Raw genomic sequence first — 21,938 nt, forward strand, 5'->3', positions numbered from 1 at the left:
ATATCCCGACGCTCTTGTCGACTGATGGCTTCATGATTACAAAAATGGATATCTTAGAGAACCAAAGCAACCTGTTACCAATCGTGGTGCCACGGTCTGAGACAGAGGATCCTGATGTCCAGACTTCTTCCTCTGATGTCAATACTCGAGGTTGAAGACACCACCCAGCCTGTAGTAATCAGTAGCACGGTGACCAGCTCGATAACTCTGATCCACCATTATACGAGGTGTTTGGGCGGCACGTTGCAGATAAAAAAAGGAAAAGAAAACAAAATCGTAAACGTACATCCATAATGGAAAGTGCAAAGCCTACCAACAAAAATCAAGAGACCAGCATTAAAACAAAAAAAGTGGCTTCTCCAGCAAAAAAATAAAATACACATAAAACCAGAGGCTTTATTGGGAAAGTCACAAAGGTAACCCGAACCTCAGTCTCCCCGGAGTCTAAGGAAATTACTCCTAATGCAGAAGTCTCTGCGGCCTCTGGGCCCTTGCCTATGGCAGGAACTATTCCTCCAGCCCAGACTGTGGCACCACCTCAAGGTAAGACATCTGGCGATATACATTCTCTGGTTACTCCCTAGGTTATCTCAAATAATAAAATAAATGAATCATTAATTGATGTTGCATGTAATGATTATCTGATGATGCTATCTGTATACTCGAACAATGACCTGTCAATATCAGAATCTGTTCATCGTGGTTTGCACGTCCAACATCTAGACAACAACATGCCTAAGCCGACCATTTATATAAACCTAGACATTCCCCTTCCATTGTTCAAAACTCTTCACCAAAAACGAGATGAGCTTATTCTCCGTTCAGTTAGGGTGAATGACCATTTCAACAAGAATCCTGTCACAAAGCCAGACGGCTTTACTGACATTAATCCCTTGTTACTGCAACCCATGCAATCACTACTGAAAAGTCAGTTACCCAACCAATTAGCTCCGCCTATTTCTGACGGTACAAGATCCCACACAACTCAGGTTGCATTTCCTCCGGTTCCTACACCTGAAGATACAAACAACTTGTTAGCCCATGGATTGGAACCTGATACACTCCAGAATGAGATGATTAGAATCACAATGATATAATATGATATGAGATGGTCAGGGTGGGGAGTAGAGCAATCACTCTACTCTGGAAGTCCTGCTACACAACAATTCTATAGACCTTGGAACAGTAACGTGATTATTAGACTGCGCCTCCAAGTTAGTACTGTACTTAATATACCACACTACACCACAGCAAACGCCTAGGCCTATACTGAAATTACATTGTGAACCCCTAACTGTGTATAGGTTGGTACTTACATTGCATTGTTAGGCGTAGGCCTCTCTTCCACTATACAGAACTTTCCCATCCAGCTGTATTTAAGTTGGTACTCAAATTGCATTGTTAGGCATAGGCCTCGCTCCCACTATAGAGGACTCTCCCATCCAGCTGTATTTAAGTTGGTATTCAAACTGCATTGTTAGACCTAGGCCTCTCTCCCACTATACAGGACTCTCACATCTAGCTTTATTTAAGTTGATACACAAATTGCATTGTTAGCCCCTAACTGCATCTACGTTGATACTCAAATTACATTGTTAGGCGTAGGCCACTCTCCCGCTATACAGGACGCTCACATCTAGCTGTATTTAAGTTGGTACTCAAATTGCATTGTTAGCCGCTAAACTGTATCTAGGTTGGTACTCTAATTGCATTGTTAGGCGTAGGCCTCTCTCCCACTACACAGGACTATCACATCTAGATGTGTTTAAGTTGATACTCAAATTGCATTGTTAGCGCATAACTGTGTCTAGATTGGTACTCAAATTGCATTGTTGGGCGTAGGCCTCCCTCCCACTATACAGGACTCTCACATCTAGCTGTGTTTGAGATAGATACTCAGGTTGCATTGTTGGGTGGGGGCACCTCTCCTGTTGTGCAGGGCTCTCAAATCTAGCTGTGTTTAGGTTGATACTCAAACTGCATTGTTGGGCCCTAACTGTGTCTAGGTTGGTACTCTGTGTCTAGGTTGGTACTCTAGGTTGGTACTCAGGTTTTGAAAAAGGTGGTTTTGAGGTGCTACCCAAATCAGAGATGGCTCTCCTCAAGTTTCAGTGAGGCTGTTCCAGAGGGAGGCTGGGAGAAGCGACTGACCCTGAGGGAGTTGGAGGCAGATGAGCGAGGAGCTCTAGAAGGAAGATATTTAGTAAGAGAGAGTTGAAGGTATTGAGGCTCCAGGCCCCAGAAGGCCTTGTGGACAATACAGAGGGTTTTGAACTTAATCCTCGCAGCCACTGGGAGCCAGTGCAGAGATTTCAGTCCTGGAGAGATACGATCCCTGGGCTTGAGGCCAAGGACATGTTTTGCAGTCCTGTTCTGGATAGGTTGCAGAGGGTGGAGAGTGGAGGCAGGCAGATTCAGAAAGAGGCTGTTGCAATAGTCCAGCCTAGAGAGTACCAGAGCTCTGGAGACAGTGAGCTTCTGGGGGAAGGAGAGGAAAGGAAGAATACCTCTGAGGAGGTGCAACTGGTAGTGTGACTTCTTAGAGACATCAGAGATGTGAGGAGAGAAGGAGAGTGTGGAGTCGAAGATCACCCTGAGGTTTTTAGCCTCACAGGTGGGCACAGGAAGAGGGCCAAGAGAGGCCGGCCAGAGAGTGACAGGAAAGGAGGGAGTGGGTGTGCCGATCAGGAGAATCTCAGTGTTACTGGCATTAAGGCAGAGATCATTGGCAGCACACCATTCCTGGATGGCGGACAGATAGAGATGAGAGAGGGAGAAGAGGTGGCAGAGGGTAGCCTGAAAATGAGCTTGTGTCATCCGCAATGATTGATCGACTTTATGAAGACCCTTATCCTAATAGGTGAACATTATTGATTGTATTAAATTCTATTTCTGCATTGCAACATGTCATGTCGGCAGACATTGACTCGGTTTGCTATCCCATTTTAGCGAATCAAGACATAGTTGATGTTACTATCAAATCACGTCTAGTCAAGAATTTAATTTGGCAAAAAAGGAACAAACTTCTTGACAAGTGTCTGCTCCTTGGAGCACAAAAGCTAGCTCCTATTCCAGTTCAGCTTACAGTTCCTCAAAATACAAACCAAGCCTCTTGTGTACTAGATACCCGAGAACCCTACCTTGTAAATGAGGCAAACTCTTGCAATTGCAGGACCAATTTACCCCCACTTCCTCGGACTCGTCCAATTTTGAAGTGGACTTGGATTAATGAAAGCCGAGCCCCCCTTGACAAGCTGAGTTCTAAATAACACAATCAAAGATCATTAACACACACTTGCGTTTTGATCTCTTGGAATACGAGAGGATTTTCTCACCTCTTAAATAAACTCCCTACAACACTAACCAAATGTGACCCGATTCTTCTCCAGGAAACCTGGATGACAACCGTACCTACATGGGCGGACCATGAAATTGCTGCAAATTTCCGCAAACAAATCTGCTAGAGGACGTCCCACTTCGGGCTTACTAATAGCAAGTCGATTAGATGCTGAACTTCACATTGAACCCTGGACATCCCCTGACCCAGGCATTCAAGCAGTAAAATTTCATACGAACAACTGTTATCATCCACTCTAACCAATATCAATGATACTAAATATATACTAGAATCCGATTGCCGCAGATGAATCTAAATTTATGGGTAAGATCGAGGATATACTCAATCAGATTTTAATTGATCAGCAAGTTCAAACAACGATCATCGCAGGAGATTTTAATATGAATTGCATTAATCCAACAAATTCTCAAGTAAACTCTCGGTCAGCTAAATGGTGTGCACATATGACAATTAGAAAATGTACCATGTTGAACGGGTCCAGTAGCATAGACTCCCCGCCCGCTCCAACATGGTCTAGAGGAATGAGCGCCTCAGTGATTGACTATGTGTACATATCCTCTAATGCAAACAAATGTATTGCCTCTTTTCAAATAATCTCCCTCCCCTATAGTGATCACAAAATGCTTGAGACAACTTGGTGCCCATATTTGTATTTTGTATTTATTTATTTATATTGCCCACCTAACCCCTAGCGGGGTAGCAAGGCGCAGAGGCAACAAGAGGAATGCAAAGGTTGGTTACATACAAGGAATGAAGTCCAGCCGTGGTTACAGTGCTGGATGCGTAGAAAGAACCAATGCACGCCGATGAGGCATGGGTTACAGAAATATACAATATAAGTAATACTATATACAATATTGTCTAATGAAAGCTGTTGTCTCGACTACACTGAGCAGTTGACAACCTAAATGTACATATTTACAATCACAGTGGTGGAGCATTAGGGTAGCAACAGAGCAAGAGGTCGTTATGTGTCGTGAGTCTTGAGCCAATGGATGGTCTTAATTCTGAATAGGCGGTAGTGGAGGTCCTCCCTGCAAGGTGGTGGAAGGGAGTTCCAGTATTGTGCTGCTTTAACAGGAAAGCTGTTCCCACCCGACATAGAACATTTAAACCTGGGCACCAGGAGGAGGTTGGAGTTGGCCATTCTAGAGGGGCGAGAGGAGGTAGTTCTGGTGAATCTAGTGATAAGGCATTGAGGGGCTGCTTGGTGGAGGCATTTGTGGGTCAGGGAAACCGATTTGAGGAATATTTTGTCTTTGGTAGAAAGCCAGTTGGCAGACCTTCTAGAATCAGAGATGTGGACTTTCTTTGGGATACTGAGGGCCGCTCTTAGGGCGTTGTTTTGGAGGATCTGAATTTTGTTTGTAATATATTTGTTGCATCCTACATAAAGTGCGTTGCAATAGTCCAGCTTGGACAGCATCAGAGCCCTGGCTAGGGTGATACAGTTAGACGGGGAGAGAAAAGGTTTGGCTGCTCTGATGAGTTTGCATGTATAAGATGTGGCGGATGCCATAGCATTAACTTGTTTTTTAAAGGTAAGAGTGGAGTCTAAGTAGAAACCAAGGGTTTTAACCTCCTTGGCTACCGTGATCTTATTGTTGTCAATTAGTAGTTTTGGTCTAGTTTGTTAAGGTTATGTGAGGACCCTAGAATGAGGAGTTCTGTTTTGTCGTCATTCAGGCATAGACCGTGTGAGGCCATCCATGCCTGAATGATGAGGTATACTTTGTTGACGAAGGCCAAATCCTTGTCATAATCCCCCGTCAACGGGATGAGGATCTGGGTATCATTGGCATAGTTGGGGTAGGTGATACCCAGACCATCTAGATCATCAAAAAGGTGCTTTGTGAAGATGTTGTACAGGGTGAGGGAGACGCAAGAACCCTGCGGCACGCCACAGGTGATGGGTGTAGGGTCAGCTGCTGCTACTAGGGAAAAGACTCTCATCGTGCGATTATTTAGAAAGGATTGGATCCAGTCAGTTGCCTCTTGAGAGAAGTGGGCGGCTTTTTGAAGGTGGTCACATAGGATCTCGTGGTCGACCAGGTCGAAGGCAGCCGAGAGATCGAGAAGTAGCAATAGTGCCACCTTACCCTGATCTCTCAGCTCATCTATCTGTGCCTTAAGATCTATGAGTGCGGTTTCGGTGCCGTGCTGAGGCCTGAAACCCGATTGTCTGACTCCTAAGAGGTGGAAGTGCTCCAGGTACTGCTGTATTTGTTGGAATGCTATTTTGTCGAGGATTTTAAGAAGGAACGGTACTGTGGTGATGGGGCGGTAATTAGTTGGAGTAGAGGGGTCTAAATTCGGTTTTTTGAGCAGGGGGAAGACCCATGATTGTTTCAAATTGTTAGGTACGCTGCCTGATGTGAATGACGCATTTATTAGTTTGGTAATAAATAGTGCGAGATCACGAGCTGCATCCTTCATCAATTGTGCAGGGCATAGGTCCCCGTGGCAGTTCGAAGGTTTGAGGGTGAGAATGACCTTTTCTACCGCTTTGGTGGATACTCTGTGGAAGGTGAAAAGGGGAATGTGCACAGGGGGGTGTGTCTGAATTGGGTGTGTCTTTTTGGGGGTGGGGATGTTGGGTTTAGTAGATGAGAGAAGGGAGTCCTTTTTAATGTTTATCTTTGTCTTGAGAGAGGAGATTTTGTTAGCTAAGGCATTTTGTATATCCGTGAACCAGTTTTTGTCCTTGAGGCACGAGTCAGGAGCTGGGATGGGAGATTCAACCTCTTTTAGTATTGTAAAGAGCTCTCTGGTGTTGGATTTGGCTTGTGAGATTCTAGTGCTGTAGGACGTATGTTTGGCCAGGATGATTTCGTTTTTATAATGAGAGGCTAGTCTACTCAAGTGTTTCTTGTTTTTTTCTGAGGGAAGTGCTCTCCATATTTTTTCACAATGTCGCTTTTCCTGTCTGAGGGCTTTAAGATGAGGAGAAAACCAGGCGTTGATGTGTTTTCTTGGTTTGCTTTTTTTTAACTTCAGTGGAGCTATGGCATCAAAAGATGAGAGCATGACTGCGTTGTATATGTCTACCATCATTAAGAGATCTAAGGGGTCCGGAATGGCATTCAAGGTTGGTACAATTAATGGGATCAAATTTTTAGGGGTGATGTTCTTTTTATTTCTGGTCTGAACAGCTGGAGCTATGCTGTCAATTTGCGCTGGTGTTGGCTCTAAGGTGAACGAGATCAGGTGATGGTCTGTCCAGGGCTGTGGAAGTATAGAAGAGATCAAGACTGGGCAATTGTGCACAGCTAGCCAGTCCAGGATTCTGCCTTTGGTATGAGTGGGCACAGTGATCCTCTGGGTGAAGCCCAGTTGCTCTAATGTATTATTAATTAATGTGGCGTTAGCATCTGCGGGGTCGCTAAAATCAAGGTTAAAGTCTCCTGGTACGATACTTTGTGAGGAGTTCTTAAGTTTATTTGATAGGATATTTGTGAGGTCTTCTTCAAATGACCCTAAGGGGCCAGGTGGACAGTAAATAAGGTGAATAGAGATGGATTGTGTATTCAATAAGGTCAACTTTGCAGTTAAGGATTCACAAGATCCTATGTTGGCTAGTGACTCAATGGTCAGAGGGAGTTTAGTCTTAGTAGAATATAGTCATCTGGTATGGCTAACATAATTGCGGGGCCTGCTGTTGGATGTCGCCATGATTCAGTTACGGCTAAGAATTCCAAGTCTTCATTGTGGAATAGGTCAGCAATGTCTGTAGCGTGAGCTACCATGGAGTGAGCGTTTATCAGTGCTCCCTTGGTCTCCGGTTGTACTGGTTTTAATGGTGGTAGTGAGGATTTATGTGCGTCTTTCTGGGTGTGGATAGGTTCACGATAGAGTCTACTGTTTAGTTGAAGAGGGGGCTGGGCGGGTCTGTGGGGGCCAGTAATAGCCTTGCTATGGGCTGATTTGGTTAAGGGGCCATAAAGCCTTGGGAGCCTTACACGTAGTTTGAGGTTCCTCTGGAGGACAGTGCAGGGTGCAGAGATCATATCAGTTGGTCTGTGGAAATTCGGTGGGGGCTCGTGTGTGGGTGAGTTTGGTATCATGGTCGGGTATTGGATATTCATAGTTTAAAGAAGTGATCTAAGTATCACAGTATAGAGCGTATGGAGATACATTGTGTACGTAGATAGGATAGGATAGGTGCAGGGTGGTTGTTGGTAGTTAGCATACAGCCGTGAGGCACCTGGGTATGAAAAGCAACATTATGAATGCAGGGGCAGTAGCACACCACAGAAGGGTTAAATGCAATTCAGGGCGCAGGGCACCTCTAGGCTAGTTGATGCTAAATATAGATACATTTAGGTGCGATGCAGCCATTGGGTGTCGTAGTACACCCTAGATAAGGTACATAGTATAATAGTACTGCTGAGCAGTTGGCGCTAAATGACACAGTAGGGTGAGAAAACCATTATAACAAGACATGCAGAGACATCACCCACAAGACACATTTGGCAGTGGGAGTAGGTGATTCAGGTTAGGGCATGGTCAGCCTGCATGGGCATAGGCAGTTTATATTAAGAGAGTGGTCACACGTATGTACACCGAGGCAAGTTTGGACTACTGTGGCAGTGCAGTGTTTGAAAAGGGGTGGAAGAGTACCTTGTATGCGGAGGGCCAGGGGGTCTGGCAGACGGCAGTCACGGCACCGAACAGGCACAAAACAGGTGCTGGCCTTGCCTCCCGTGCCATATAAATGGCAATCTAGAGATTATTATATTCCAATTTTAACAGTGAATAAATAATGCTGGAAATCATATCAGGTGGAATATCCGGCTTATACAAAAAGACAAACTCATGGAAGGCAACACTGTGGTGGAGGCTAATGAACAACCATCCTACAGTGACTATATACAAATATTATCTCAAGCCCCCAACTCCTCTGTACAATCACTATATAAACCAAAATATATTTTCAACGTGCATATCTATGACCTAAAGAAATAATTAAGAAATGAAATGCGATGCATATCCCCAATTACCCAGGTTCCTCAAAGAACTCTGACCAAAACTAGATACAAAAACTTTAAGCAACTTCTTAATGCCCAAAAGCAACATCAGGCAGAGGAAATGCTTAAAGCAATTATAGCTAAATCCGCAGGGGCCATATGGTCATTACTAAATCATATTTCCACAGGTGCCCACAAATCTGTCCAGTTAAACACTATAACTGAAGTCACATGGACAAACCATTTTAGAGTCCTACTAAACACTAATGAGTTAATACCTATATCCCCTTTGCCAGTCCCAGATTTGACCAAATTTAAATTTGATGCCCTCGACATTCTTATTGTAATTAAATAATTAAGTATGTCTAGAGCCCCAGGCCCGGACAACTTGTCCAACGCTATCCTTAAAGCCTACCAGGAGGCCTGGACCTCCGTCCTTGAAATCATTTTTACGAAAGTTATCCAAAATGGCTACATCCCTGCATCTTGGCAGGAGGCTATTATCATTCCTATTTTTGAAAAAGGAAACAGAAACGACTCCTGTAACTTCCGACCCATTGCGTTTTTAGATGCGCCAGGTAACATATTTTCTGAACTATTACTGCGTGATCTATTAAAATGGCTTACCTCTGCCGGTCTGGTCTTGGTACAGTCTTAAATTTAATGATTTTATCAGTTTAAAAAAAAACAGGCCATACAAACAAAAAAACGATTTTTTTTGGCACTGATAGACTTTAAACGAGCTTTTGACTCCATCCCTCGAGAAATTCTAAGGTCAAAATGTTTATCAAACAACTGCCCACCGCATATTAACTTTCTAATCCGTCAATTCTACTCGAACACCAGTATTAGGGTAAAACTTACATCAGATGGCCTATATTCAAACCCTGTGCAAACAAACACAGGCTTAAAGCAAGGTTGCCCTTTTGCCTTAATTCTTTTTAACTTTTTTATAAATTATCTTTTTACTATTTTTAACACGGTGTGATCATTTCCTCCTAAATTGGGCACCTTTGAAATCCCATATTTATTATATGCGGATGATTTGGTCATCCTCGATAAGACTCCGATAGGGCTACAACAGAAATTAACCACCCTAACCAAATATGCAGACCAAAACAGCCTTGTAATCAATGTTAACAAATCTAATATACTGATATTCCAACACTGTATGAAAAAAACTAAATACAGATTTAATTGGAAACTCTCAACGCAATCCTTAACCCTAATCCATGAGTACAAATACTTAGGGGTCAACATAAATTGTCATCCTCTTGACCAACATTACAAGCCTGCACTACTAGGATCAGATTTTTGGCCACGCAGGGGAGAGCACTACAGATAAAATATGGCAAATTTTCACTAGTCCTGCTAGATTATTTTATAACCAGAAACTACTTCCAATTATAACCTATGCTAGTCAGACAAAAATTATTCCCAATCCCCCGAATTTGGATGCCATAGAAGCTATATATTGGAAAAAATACTCCCTGTTCCATTAAATACTCAGATTGCAATCATTAGATTTGAATTAGGTTTGCCCGCCCTCTCGACAACAGTAATCTGGCTAATGCTAGCAGCATATGGGAAATGCCTCCTAGATACAAATGATTCACACAACTTGTTCCCAGTACTCAAAGCACTCCTGAACGCTTCTGCATATCCCCCAATTGAAACATGGAAAAACTCGTGCATACACCATCTTGAAATTGCAGACATCCCATGCGAACTTCTATTGACAAATCCGGATAAAGCAAAGATCAAACTGTGGGAGTGGGACTGGATGTCAACCTGGGATAAATGCAAATCATATGTATCTTTTAAAGCTGGTGCCTTTTTAATTAAATCTAGGAACGAAATGCTACCCTATTTACTCAAATTTCCTGATCGATCCTGCGCAGATTCATTTTTGAGATTTTGTTTTACTCTATTGCAAACAAAAGTTAGGAACACAATCTATAACAAACAGCCGTTGCATGACACCAAATTCAGATTTTGTAAAGATGGTCTCCTAGATGAGACCTCTAAACATCTCTTAACTGAATGTCCAGCACTACTAGATATGAGGAAACAATATATCCAAAAACATTTTAAAGATTGTCACTATAGATAGATCAATTATGGGAAGCAGTTTTTAATGCTACAAAAACTACTCTAATTATAGATATTGTTCAATTTTATGAATCCCTAAATCTAGCATCACCCCCTATGCCCACCAATGAGACTTACTTATCTACTCTATGCTCTGGTATGTGTGGTCTTACACAAACTGAAGGTATTTGGAAATCACCTACATAACATTTTCAAAGGTTCCCAGTAAGCAACTTTTATAAAATTTTCACCTATGGTTTATGTGCAGGAATTTTAGCGGCCAAATATTTATCTGAACACATTTTATCTATAATGAAGAGTTCTGTGTCTAACTTTTAGATGGTTTTAATGTGGTGTTATTGTTGAACGATACTAATTGTTACCTATTATTCATGAGTCGGAACTGTGGAAATATCTTACGTTGGTCTAATTCTCTGTATGATGGCTATTCAATTTGAGACTCTCTGTACCAAGATTTTTAGCGATATTTATCATGCTGCATATTATATAGTATCATGTGACATCTTCTGAATCAGTTACTTATTGTATTATTTGTTAACAAACTGTAAACATTCTTTTGTTATAAACGAAAAAGTTGATTTATAACTAAAACAATTGTCTAAATAAAAAAAACTAATTATTATGTTCTTTTATCCGGTTTTATTAATTGAAATGTTTACATGGTGTGATATTTGAAAAGTTGTAATGTACAACTGAAACAAATAAAGAATTAAAAGAAAAGAAATGTCTACGTGCAGGTAAAAGTAAAAAAATAGAGGTAGGAAAATTGGACAGGGTAGGAAAATGTGACAGCAATGGTCTTGACATTTTTTCCTACCCATCTCAAAATGTCTATCTGCAGGTCGCGAAGTGTATGCGGAAGTGTTCTGCTGTGCCTGCTACTTCCATTTGTGACGCAGACTTTACTTGTTGCGTGTGCTTTCTTCAAATTTACTGCTTCATTCCATCGACAAGTTTGACAAGTTTTGCTTTATTCTTCAATTGCATGTTTCTGACGCTACGTATAGAAAATCTTATCGTCCTCAGAGAACAGTCAGGGTGACTGCGGGCACATCTGCCTTTGAGCCACGACTACATCACAGGACCTGCTAGTGAGTGTCACAAATTGAGGGTTTGTCAGTAATGTCCAAATCACTTTCTAGTTCTGTTACCTCCCCCTCCTCCTCACCTGAAGAGATATCTTTGGAAGTCTTTTTTCTTCTTTCTTTGGCTGACGATTTCTTTTTTAGAAGATACGGTGTGCCACGGAACGACGCCACACTGGTTGCGGAGATTTTCCAGAAACCAGGGGCCCCGGGACCGTGACAGTCAAAAAAGGGGAAAAAGCCACTTAGGCAAAAAAAAAACGAAACCTCCTGCAGCAGAGATGTACTCGGAAAGGGCGCCGGTGATCCGAAAACGAGACACGGAAACTCCGAGCAGGTAAGAAAGTGTCCGTCGCGGCCCAGCAGTAGAGGAGCGAGTCCTTGTGGAAGAGGGGGGACACTGGCAAAGGAGAAACAGAGAGCAAAGACAGGAGAGAGGAGCGAGCAGCCAGGGAGAAACGCTGGAGCCTCTCAGAAAGAGGAGAGGAGAGAATGCGAACGAAAACAGAACAAACCGTGGGGCGGTCCAGAGGAGAAGCGAGCAGAAAGGGAAGGCGAAAAAGGAGGAGCTGAGAGAGCGGGGGCAAGGGCCCGAGGGAAAGCAGGGCTCAGCAAAGCCAAGGGAAATAACCAGGAGCGTGGCAACAGCAATGGAGAGAAACACACACAGTTGCAACGCGGCGAGCCGGCGGCAACTGTGCACAGATAAGCTGTGGGCGGCCATGTTGAAAAAAGACTAGACCGCAGCCCAGGAACATGTCAAACGTAATGGGACAAGTAATGGCGGCTCAATTTCCATCGGTCCCAATGCTTGACGAAAAAAGGGCGCATGACAGTATGCCCCCCTCCAAAGCGGGAATACCCTGGCTTACCCGGGTGGGCCCGAAAGAACTGTTTGATCAGACGGGAGGCGTGAACATTGGAACTGGGCTCCCAAGAGTCCTCAGATGACAGGTAACCCTTCCAAGAGAGTACAAATTCCAACCGTCCATGATGATAACGGGAATCCTTGATCTTGGCTACTTCATACTCCTCATCCTCAGGACCCTGTTCCTCTACCAAGGGACCCAGAGGGGCTGTCGGAATGCTAGTCAAAGCCGGACGTAACTGAGAAACATGGAGCACAGGATGAATCCTTTTCAAGCGAGTGGGCAGTTGAAGTCGGAAGGCCACCGGATTGATTTGAGAAGTCACTGTATAAGGACCCACAAACCTGGGTGACAACTTAGACGGGTGAATCCACCTTGGGAGAAATTTAGTGGACAGCCAAACCCTTGGTCCAACCTTAATTGTGGGAATCTCAGTCCGTCTTCGATCTGCCGAGTGTTTGTACTGGTCGCGGGCTTGGACCAGGGCAGCCTTAGCGGTTAGATGGGCTTCTGTAATCTGCTGTAAACGATCCTCAATGGCAGGACATACCGCTGCAGATTCCGAATCCAGTATAATGCTTCTCGGGTGAATACCAAAGGTTAAAAAAAAGGACTCAGTCCCGTGGCAGAATGGATGCTATTATTATAAGCAAATTCTGCGGTGGGCAGTAAATCGTACCAGTTGTCTTGTGTATCATTTGTGTAGCATCGAAGATATTGTTCCAATGTTCCATTGAGTCTCTCGGTCTGTCCGTTAGTCTGAGGATGGAAACCTGAGGATAGCGCTCGTTCGATTCCCAGTCTCTGACAGAGAGCAGTCCAGAATTTAGAGGTATATTGGCTTCCTCGGTCTGACATAATTTTAGTAGGCAATCCGTGCAGTCGGAATATGTCCCGCACGAATACCTCTGCCATCTGGGAGGCCGTAGGGATTCCCGGGAGGGGGGGAAAATGAGCCAATTTGGTAAGTGTATCAATGGTGACCATGATACATGTGTGACCTCGAGACTCCGGGAGGTCAACCACAAAATCTGTAGAAATTTGTTCCCAAGGGACTCTAGGTAAAGGAATCTGTTCCAATATTCCGATGGGTTTCTGATTACAAGTCTTACTTCGAGCACATTGAGCACACGCTTGGACATACTTCTTTATGTCTGATGACATTCCTTGCCAAAAGAAGGATCTTTGAACAAGAGCCTCTGTGTTCTTCATACCCCGATGTCCTGCGGTGGGGTGGTCGTGACACCAGGATATCACATTCTGCTGTAAGCTGGCCCTTGGCACAAACAACCTTTTGTCAACAAAGCATAATCCATTTCTCATGTTCACCTGAATATGAGGTGAGGAAAAAGCAGGTAATGATGCTTTAGCGGTGGCAGACCTGACTTGAGAGAGGAACGATGAGGCAAAGCCAATAAACACTCTGTTGGGAAACAGTCTTTCTTTAAGGCTCTGTGAAGAATCTTCTGTGGTATCTCGACGGGAGAGTGCATCTGCAATCACATTTTGAGTTTCCCGGGACATAAGGGATCTCAAAGTCAAAATGAGCGAAGAAGTGTGCCCACCTAGCTTGGCGAGTGTTGACACATTCCATATTTTGTAAAGATCTAAGATTCTTGTGATCTCTCCTAACTAGAAAGGGTTGACTTCCTCCTTGCAACAGATGCCTCCACTCTTCACATGCCAATTTGATGGCTAATATAACGGAATAATTCCATTGACTGGAGGTGAGAGTCTTTGAGAGATATGCAATGGGGTGTTCTTCTCCTTCCTCTTCCTGCAGGAGAACAGCTCCTACCGCGTTAGCTGAGGCATCTGCCTCTACAATGAACCTTTTGGTTTGATTGGGTTGAACCAGAATGGGTGCAGAACTAAACCTTTGCTTCAAAGCCAGAAATGCTGTTTCAGCAGCAGGAGACCAAACAAAGGGTTGATTTTCTTTCTTCAAAAGAGGGGTAATAGGAGCTACCGTAGCCGAAAAAATTTGAATACATTTTCTGTAAAAATTAGTGAACCCCAGGAACCTCTGGACCTCTTTTATAGTCTTGGGGGATGGCCAGTCCAGGATGGCTGAGACCTTCTTATTGTCCATCTTTATCCCTTCTTTAGAAAGTATGAATCCTAAATAATGGACAGATGAAACAAGGAATTCACATTTACTGGGTTTCACTAAAAGATAGTTCTCTTGTAAGCGACGGAAAACTTCGTGGAGATGACTGATGTGTTCTTGGTGGGTCTTGGAAAATACCAAGATGTCATCCAGATAAATGATCACTGAATGAAACAGTAAGTCTGAAAATGTGCGGTCCATGAATCGCTGAAAAATGGCAGGTGCATTAACCAAAACAAACGGCATGACCAATTTTGCAAGGTTGAACGGGGGGCATCCACACTTACCATTAAGGATGGTCAGCAAGGCTGGGCAGCTGGTATGCTCCGTGGGTCCACTGCTCCTGCAGGGACATGACCTGGGGCTCCTGCTCGACAGGAGGGTGAAGGGGACTACTGGCAGGCACAAAACAGGTGCTGACCTTGCCTCCCGTGCCATATAAATGGCAATCTAGAGATTATTATATTCCAATTTTAACAGTGAATAAATAATGCTGGAAATCATATCAGGTGGAATATGCGGCTTATACAAAAAGACAAACTCATGGAAGGCAACACTGTGGTGGAGGCTAATGAACAACCATCCTACAGTGACTATATACAAATATTATCTCAAGCCCCCAACTCCTCTGTACAATCACTATATAAACCAAAATATATTTTCAACGTGCATATCTATGACCTAAAGAAAAAATTAAGAAATGAAATGCGATGCATATCCCCAATTACCCCGGTTCCTCAAAGAACTCTGACCAAAACTAGATACAAAAACTTTAAGCAACTTCTTAATGCCCAAAAGCAACATCAGGCAGAGGAAATGCTTAAAGCAATTATAGCTAAATCCGCAGGGGCCATATGGTCATTACTAAATCATATTTCCACATGTGCCCAAAAATCTGTCCAGTTAAACACTATAACTGAAGTCACATGGACAAACCATTTTAGAGTCCTACTAAACACTAATGAGTTAATACCTATATCCCCTTTGCCAGTCCCAGATTTGACCAAATTTAAATTTGATGCCCTCGACATTCTTATTGTAATTAAATAATTAAGTATGTCTAGAGCCCCAGGCCCGGACAACTTGTCCAACGCTATCCTTAAAGCCTACCAGGAGGCCTGGACCTCCGTCCTTGAAATCATTTTTACGAAAGTTATCCAAAATGGCTACATCCCTGCATCTTGGCAGGAGGCTATTATCATTCCTATTTTTGAAAAAGGAAACAGAAACGACTCCTGTAACTTCCGACCCATTGCGTTTTTAGATGCGCCAGGTAACGTATTTTCTGAACTATTACTGCGTGATCTATTAAAATGGCTTACCTCTGCCGGTCTGGTCTTGGTACAGTCTTAAATTTAATGATTTTATCAGTTTAAAAAAAACAGGCCATACAAACAAAAAAACGATTTTTTTTGGCACTGATAGACTTTAAACGAGCTTTTGACTCGATCCCTCGAGAAATTCTAAGGTCAAAATGTTTATTAAACAACTGCCCACCGCATATTAACTTTCTAATCCGTCAATTCTACTCGAACACCAGTATTAGGGTAAAACTTACATCAGATGGCCTATATTCAAACCCTGTGCAAACAAACACAGGCTTAAAGCAAGGTTGCCTTTTTGCCTTAATTCTTTTTAACTTTTTTATAAATTATCTTTTTACTATTTTTAACACGGTGTGATCATTTCCTCCTAAATTGGGCACCTTTGAAATCCCATATTTATTATATGCGGATGATTTGGTCATCCTCGATAAGACTCCGATAGGGCTACAACAGAAATTAACCACCCTAACCAAATATGCAGACCAAAACAGCCTTGTAATCAATGTTAACAAATCTAATATACTGATATTCCAACACTGTATGAAAAAAACTAAATACAGATTTAATTGGAAACTCTCAACGCAATCCTTAACCCTAATCCATGAGTACAAATACTTAGGGGTCAACATAAATTGTCATCCTCTTGACCAACATTACAAGCCTGCACTACTAGGATCAGATTTCTGGCCACGCATGGGAGAGCACTACAGATAAAATATGGCAAATTTCCTCTAGTGCCTGCTAGATTATTTTATAACCAGAAACTACTTCCAATTATAACCTATGCTAGTCAGACAAAAATTATTCCCAATCCCCCGAATTTGGATGCCATAGAAGCTATATATTGGAAAAAATACTCCCTGTTCCATTAAATACTCAGATTGCAATCATTAGATTTGAATTAGGTTTGCCCGCCCTCTCGACAACAGTAATCTGGCTAATGCTAGCAGCATATGGGAAATGCCTCCTAGATACAAATGATTCACACAACTTGTTCCCAGTACTCAAAGCACTCCTGAACGCTTCTGCATATCCCCCAATTGAAACATGGAAAAACTTGTGCATACACCATCTTGAAATTGCAGACATCCCATGCGAACTTCTATTGACAAATCCGGATAAAGCAAAGATCAAACTGTGGGAGTGGGACTGGATGTCAACCTGGGATAAATGCAAATCATATGTAGCTTTTAAAGCTGGTGCCTTTTTAATTAAATCTAGGAACGAAATGCTACACTATTTACTCAAATTTCCTGATAGATCCTGCGCAGATTCATTTTTGAGGTTTTGTTTTACTGTATTGCAAACAAAAGTTAGGAACACAATCTATAACAAACAGCCGTTGCATGACACCAAATTCAGATTTTGTAAAGATGGTCTCCTAGATGAGACCTCTAAACATCTCTTAACTGAATGTCCAGCACTACTAGATATGAGGAAACAATATATCCAAAAACATTTTAAAGATTGTCACTATAGATAGATCAAATATGGGAAGCAGTTTTTAATGCTACAAAAACTACTCTAATTATAGATATTGTTCAATTTTATGAATCCCTAAATCTAGCATCACCCCCTATGCCCACCAATGAGACTTACTTATCTACTCTATGCTCTGGTATGTGTGGTCTTACACAAACTGAAGGTATTTGGAAATCACCTACATAACATTTTCAAAGGTTCCCAGTAAGCAACTTTTATAAAATGTTCACCTATGGTTTATGTGCAGGAATTTTAGCGGCCAAATATTTATCTGAACACATTTCATCTATAATTAAGAGTTCTGTGTCTAACTTTTAGATGGTTTTAATGTGGTGTTATTGTTGAACGATACTAATTGTTACCTATTATTCATGAGTCGGAACTGTGGAAATATCTTACGTTGGTCTAATTCTCTGTATAATGGCTATTCAATTTGAGACTCTCTGTACCAAGATTTTTAGCGATATTTGTCATGCTGCATATTATATAGTATCATGTGACATCTTCTGAATCAGTTACTTATTGTATTAATTGTTAACAAACTGTAAACATTCTTTTGTTATAAACGAAAAAGTTGATTTATAACTAAAACAATTGTCTAAATAAAAAAAAATAATTATTATGTTCTTTTATCCGGTTTTATTAATTGAAATGTTTACATTGTGTGATATTTGAAAAGTTGTAATGTACAACTGAAACAAATAAAGAATTAAAAGAAAAGAAATGTCTACGTGCAGGTAAAAGTAAAAAAATAGAGGTAGGAAAATTGGACAGGGTAGGAAAATGTGACAGCAACGGTCTTGACATTTTTTCCTACCCATCTCAAAATGTCTATCTGCAGGTCGCGAAGTGTATGCGGAAGTGTTCTGCTGTGCCTGCTACTTCCATTTGTGACGCAGACTTTACTTGTTGCGTGTGCTTTCTTCAAATTTACTGCTTCATTCCATCGACAAGTTTGACAAGTTTTGCTTTATTCTTCAATTGCATGTTTCTGACGCTACATATAGAAAATCTTAGCGTCCTCAGAGAACAGTCAGGGTGACTGCGGGCACATCTGCCTTTGAGCCACGACTACATCACAGGACCTGCTAGTGAGTGTCACAAATTGAGGGTTTGTCAGTAATGTCCAAATCACTTTCTAGTTCTGTTACCTCCCCCTCCTCCTCACCTGAAGAGATATCTTTGGAAGTCTTTTTTCTTCTTTCTTTGGCTGACGATTTCTTTTTTAGAAGATACGGTGTGCCACGGAACGACGCCACACTGGTTGCGGAGATTTTCCAGAAACCAGGGGCCCCGGGACCGTGACAGCCAAAAAAGGGGAAAAAGCCACTTAGGCAAAAAAAAAACGAAACCCCCTGCAGCAGAGATGTACTCGGAAAGGGCGCCGGTGATCCAAAAACGAGACACGGAAACTCCGAGCAGGTAAGAAAGTGTCCGTCGCGACCCAGGAGTAGAGGAGCGAGTCCTTGTGGAAGAGGGGGGACACTGGCAAAGGAGAAACAGAGAGCAAAGACAGGAGAGAGGAGCGAGCAGCCAGGGAGAAACGCTGAAGCCTCTCAGAAAGAGGAGAGGAGAGAATGCGAACGAAAACAGAACAAACCGTGGGGCGGTCCAGAGGAGAAGCGAGCAGAAAGGGAAGGCGAAAAAGGAGGAGCTGAGAGAGCGGGGGCAAGGGCCCGAGGGAAAGCAGGGCTCAGCAAAGCCAAGGGAAATAACCAGGAGCGTGCCAACAGCAATGGAGAGAAACACACACAGTTGCAACGCGGCGAGCCGGCGGCAACTGTGCACAGATAAGCTGTGGGCGGCCATGTTGAAAAAAGACTAGACCGCAGCCCAGGAACGTGTCAAACGTAATGGGACAAGTAATGGCGGCTCAATTTCCATCGGTCCCAATGCTTGACGAAAAAAGGGCGCATGACAGTATGCCCCCCTCCAAAGCGGGAATACCCTGGCTTACCCGGGTGGGCCCGAAAGAACTGTTTGATCAGACGGGAGGCGTGAACATTGGAACTGGGCTCCCAAGAGTCCTCAGATGACAGGTAACCCTTCCATGAGAGTAAAAATTCCAACCGTCCATGATGATAACGGGAATCCTTGATCTTGGCTACTTCATACTCCTCATCCTCAGGACCCTGTTCCTCTACCAAGGGACCCAGAGGGGCTGTCGGAATGCTAGTCAAAGTCGGACGTAACTGAGAAACATGGAGCACAGGATGAATCCTTTTCATGCGAGTAGGCAGTTGAAGCCGGAAGGCCACCGGATTGATTTGAGAAGTCACTGTATAAGGACCCACAAACCTGGGTGACAACTTAGACGGGTGAATCCACCTTGGGAGAAATTTAGTGGACAGCCAAACCCTTGATTTAACCTTAATTGCGGGAATCTCAGTCCGTCTTCGATCTGCCGAGTGTTTGTACTGGTCGCGAGCTTGGACCAGGGCAGCCTTAGCGGTTAGATGGGCTTCTGTAATCTGCTGTAAACGATCCTCAATGGCAGGACATACCGCTGCAGATTCCGAATCCGGTATAATGCTTCTCGGGTGAATACCAAAGGTTAAAAAAAAGGACTCAGTCCCGTGGCAGAATGGATGCTATTATTATAAGCAAATTCTGCGGTGGGCAGTAAATCGTACCAGTTGTCTTGTGTATCATTTGTGTAGCATCGAAGATATTGTTCCAATGTTCCATTGAGTCTCTCGGTCTGTCCGTTAGTCTGAGGATGGAAACCTGAGGATAGCGCTCGTTCGATTCCCAGTCTCTGACAGAGAGCAGTCCAGAATTTAGAGGTATATTGGCTTCCTCGGTCTGACATAATTTTAGTAGGCAATCCGTGCAGTCGGAATATGTCCCGCACGAATACCTCTGCCATCTGGGAGGCCGTAGGGATTCCCGGGAGGGGGGGAAAATGAGCCAATTTGGTAAGTGTATCAATGGTGACCATGATACATGTGTGACCTCGAGACTCCGGGAGGTCAACCACAAAATCTGTAGAAATTTGTTCCCAAGGAACTCTAGGTAAAGGAATCTGTTCCAATAATCCGATGGGTTTCTGATTACAAGTCTTACTTCGAGCACATTGAGCACACGCTTGGACATACTTCTTTATGTCTGATGACATTCCTTGCCAAAAGAAGGATCTTTGAACAAGAGCCTCTGTGTTCTTCATACCCCGATGTCCTGCGGTGGGGTGGTCGTGACACCAGGATATCACCTTCTGCTGTAAGCTGGCCCTTGGCACAAACAACCTTTTGTCAACAAAGCATAATCCGTTTCTCATGTTCACCTGAATATGAGCTGAGGAAAAAGCAGGTAATGATGCTTTAGCGGTGGCAGACCTGACTTGAGAGAGGAACGATGAGGCAAAGCCAATAAACACTCTGTTGCGAAACAGTCTTTCTTTAAGGCTCTGTGAAGAATCTTCTGTGGTATCTCGACGGGAGAGTGCATCTGCAATCACATTTTGAGTACCCGGGACATAAGGGATCTCAAAGTCAAAATGAGCGAAGAAGTGTGCCCACCTAGCTTGGCGAGTGTTGACACATTCCATATTTTGTAAAGATCTAAGATTCTTGTGATCTGTCCTAACTAGAAAGGGTTGACTTCCTCCTTGCAACAGATGCCTCCACTCTTCACATGCCAATTTGATGGCTAATAGTTCTCGCTCTATAACGGAATAATTCCATTGACTGGAGGTGAGAGTCTTTGAGAGATATGCAATGGGGTGTTCTTCTCCTTCCTCTTCCTGCAGGAGAACAGCTCCTGCCGCGTTAGCTGAGGCATCTGCCTCTACAATGAACCTTTTGGTTTGATTGGGTTGAACCAGAATGGGTGCAGAACTAAACCTTTGCTTCAAAGCCAGAAATGCTGTTTCAGCAGCAGGAGACCAAACAAAGGGTTGATTTTCTTTCTTCAAAAGAGGGGTAATAGGAGCTACCGTAGCCGAAAAAATTTGAATACATTTTCTGTAAAAATTAGTGAACCCCAGGAACCTCTGGACCTCTTTTATAGTCTTGGGGGATGGCCAGTCCAGGATGGCTGAGACCTTCTTATTGTCCATCTTTATCCCTTCTTTTGAAAGTATGATTCCTAAATAATGGACAGATGAAACAAGGAATTCACATTTACTGGGTTTCACTAAAAGATAGTTCTCTTGTAAGCCACGGAAAACTTCATGGAGATGACTGATGTGTTCTTGGTGGGTCTTGGAAAATACCAAGATGTCATCCAGATAAATGATCACTGAATGAAACAGTAAGTCTGAAAATGTGCGGTCCATGAATCGCTGAAAAATGGCAGGTGCATTAACCAAACCAAACGGCATGACCAATTTTGCAAGGTTGAACGGGGGGCATCCACACTTACCATTAAGGATGGTCAGCAAGGCTGGGCAGCTGGTATGCTCCGTGGGTCCACTGCTCCTGCAGGGACATGACCTGGAGCTCCTGCTCGACAGGAGGGTGAAGGGGACTACTGGCAGGCACAAAACAGGTGCTGGCCTTGCCTCCCGTGCCATATAAATGGCAATCTAGAGATTATTATATTCCAATTTTAACAGTGAATAAATAATGCTGGAAATCATATCAGGTGGAATATGCGGCTTATACAAAAAGACAAACTCATGGAAGGCAAC

This window comes from Ambystoma mexicanum, chromosome 7p (assembly GCF_040938575.1).
Source record: "Ambystoma mexicanum isolate Mex_15411 chromosome 7p, UKY_AmexF1_1, whole genome shotgun sequence".
Lineage (NCBI taxonomy): Eukaryota > Metazoa > Chordata > Amphibia > Caudata > Ambystomatidae > Ambystoma > Ambystoma mexicanum.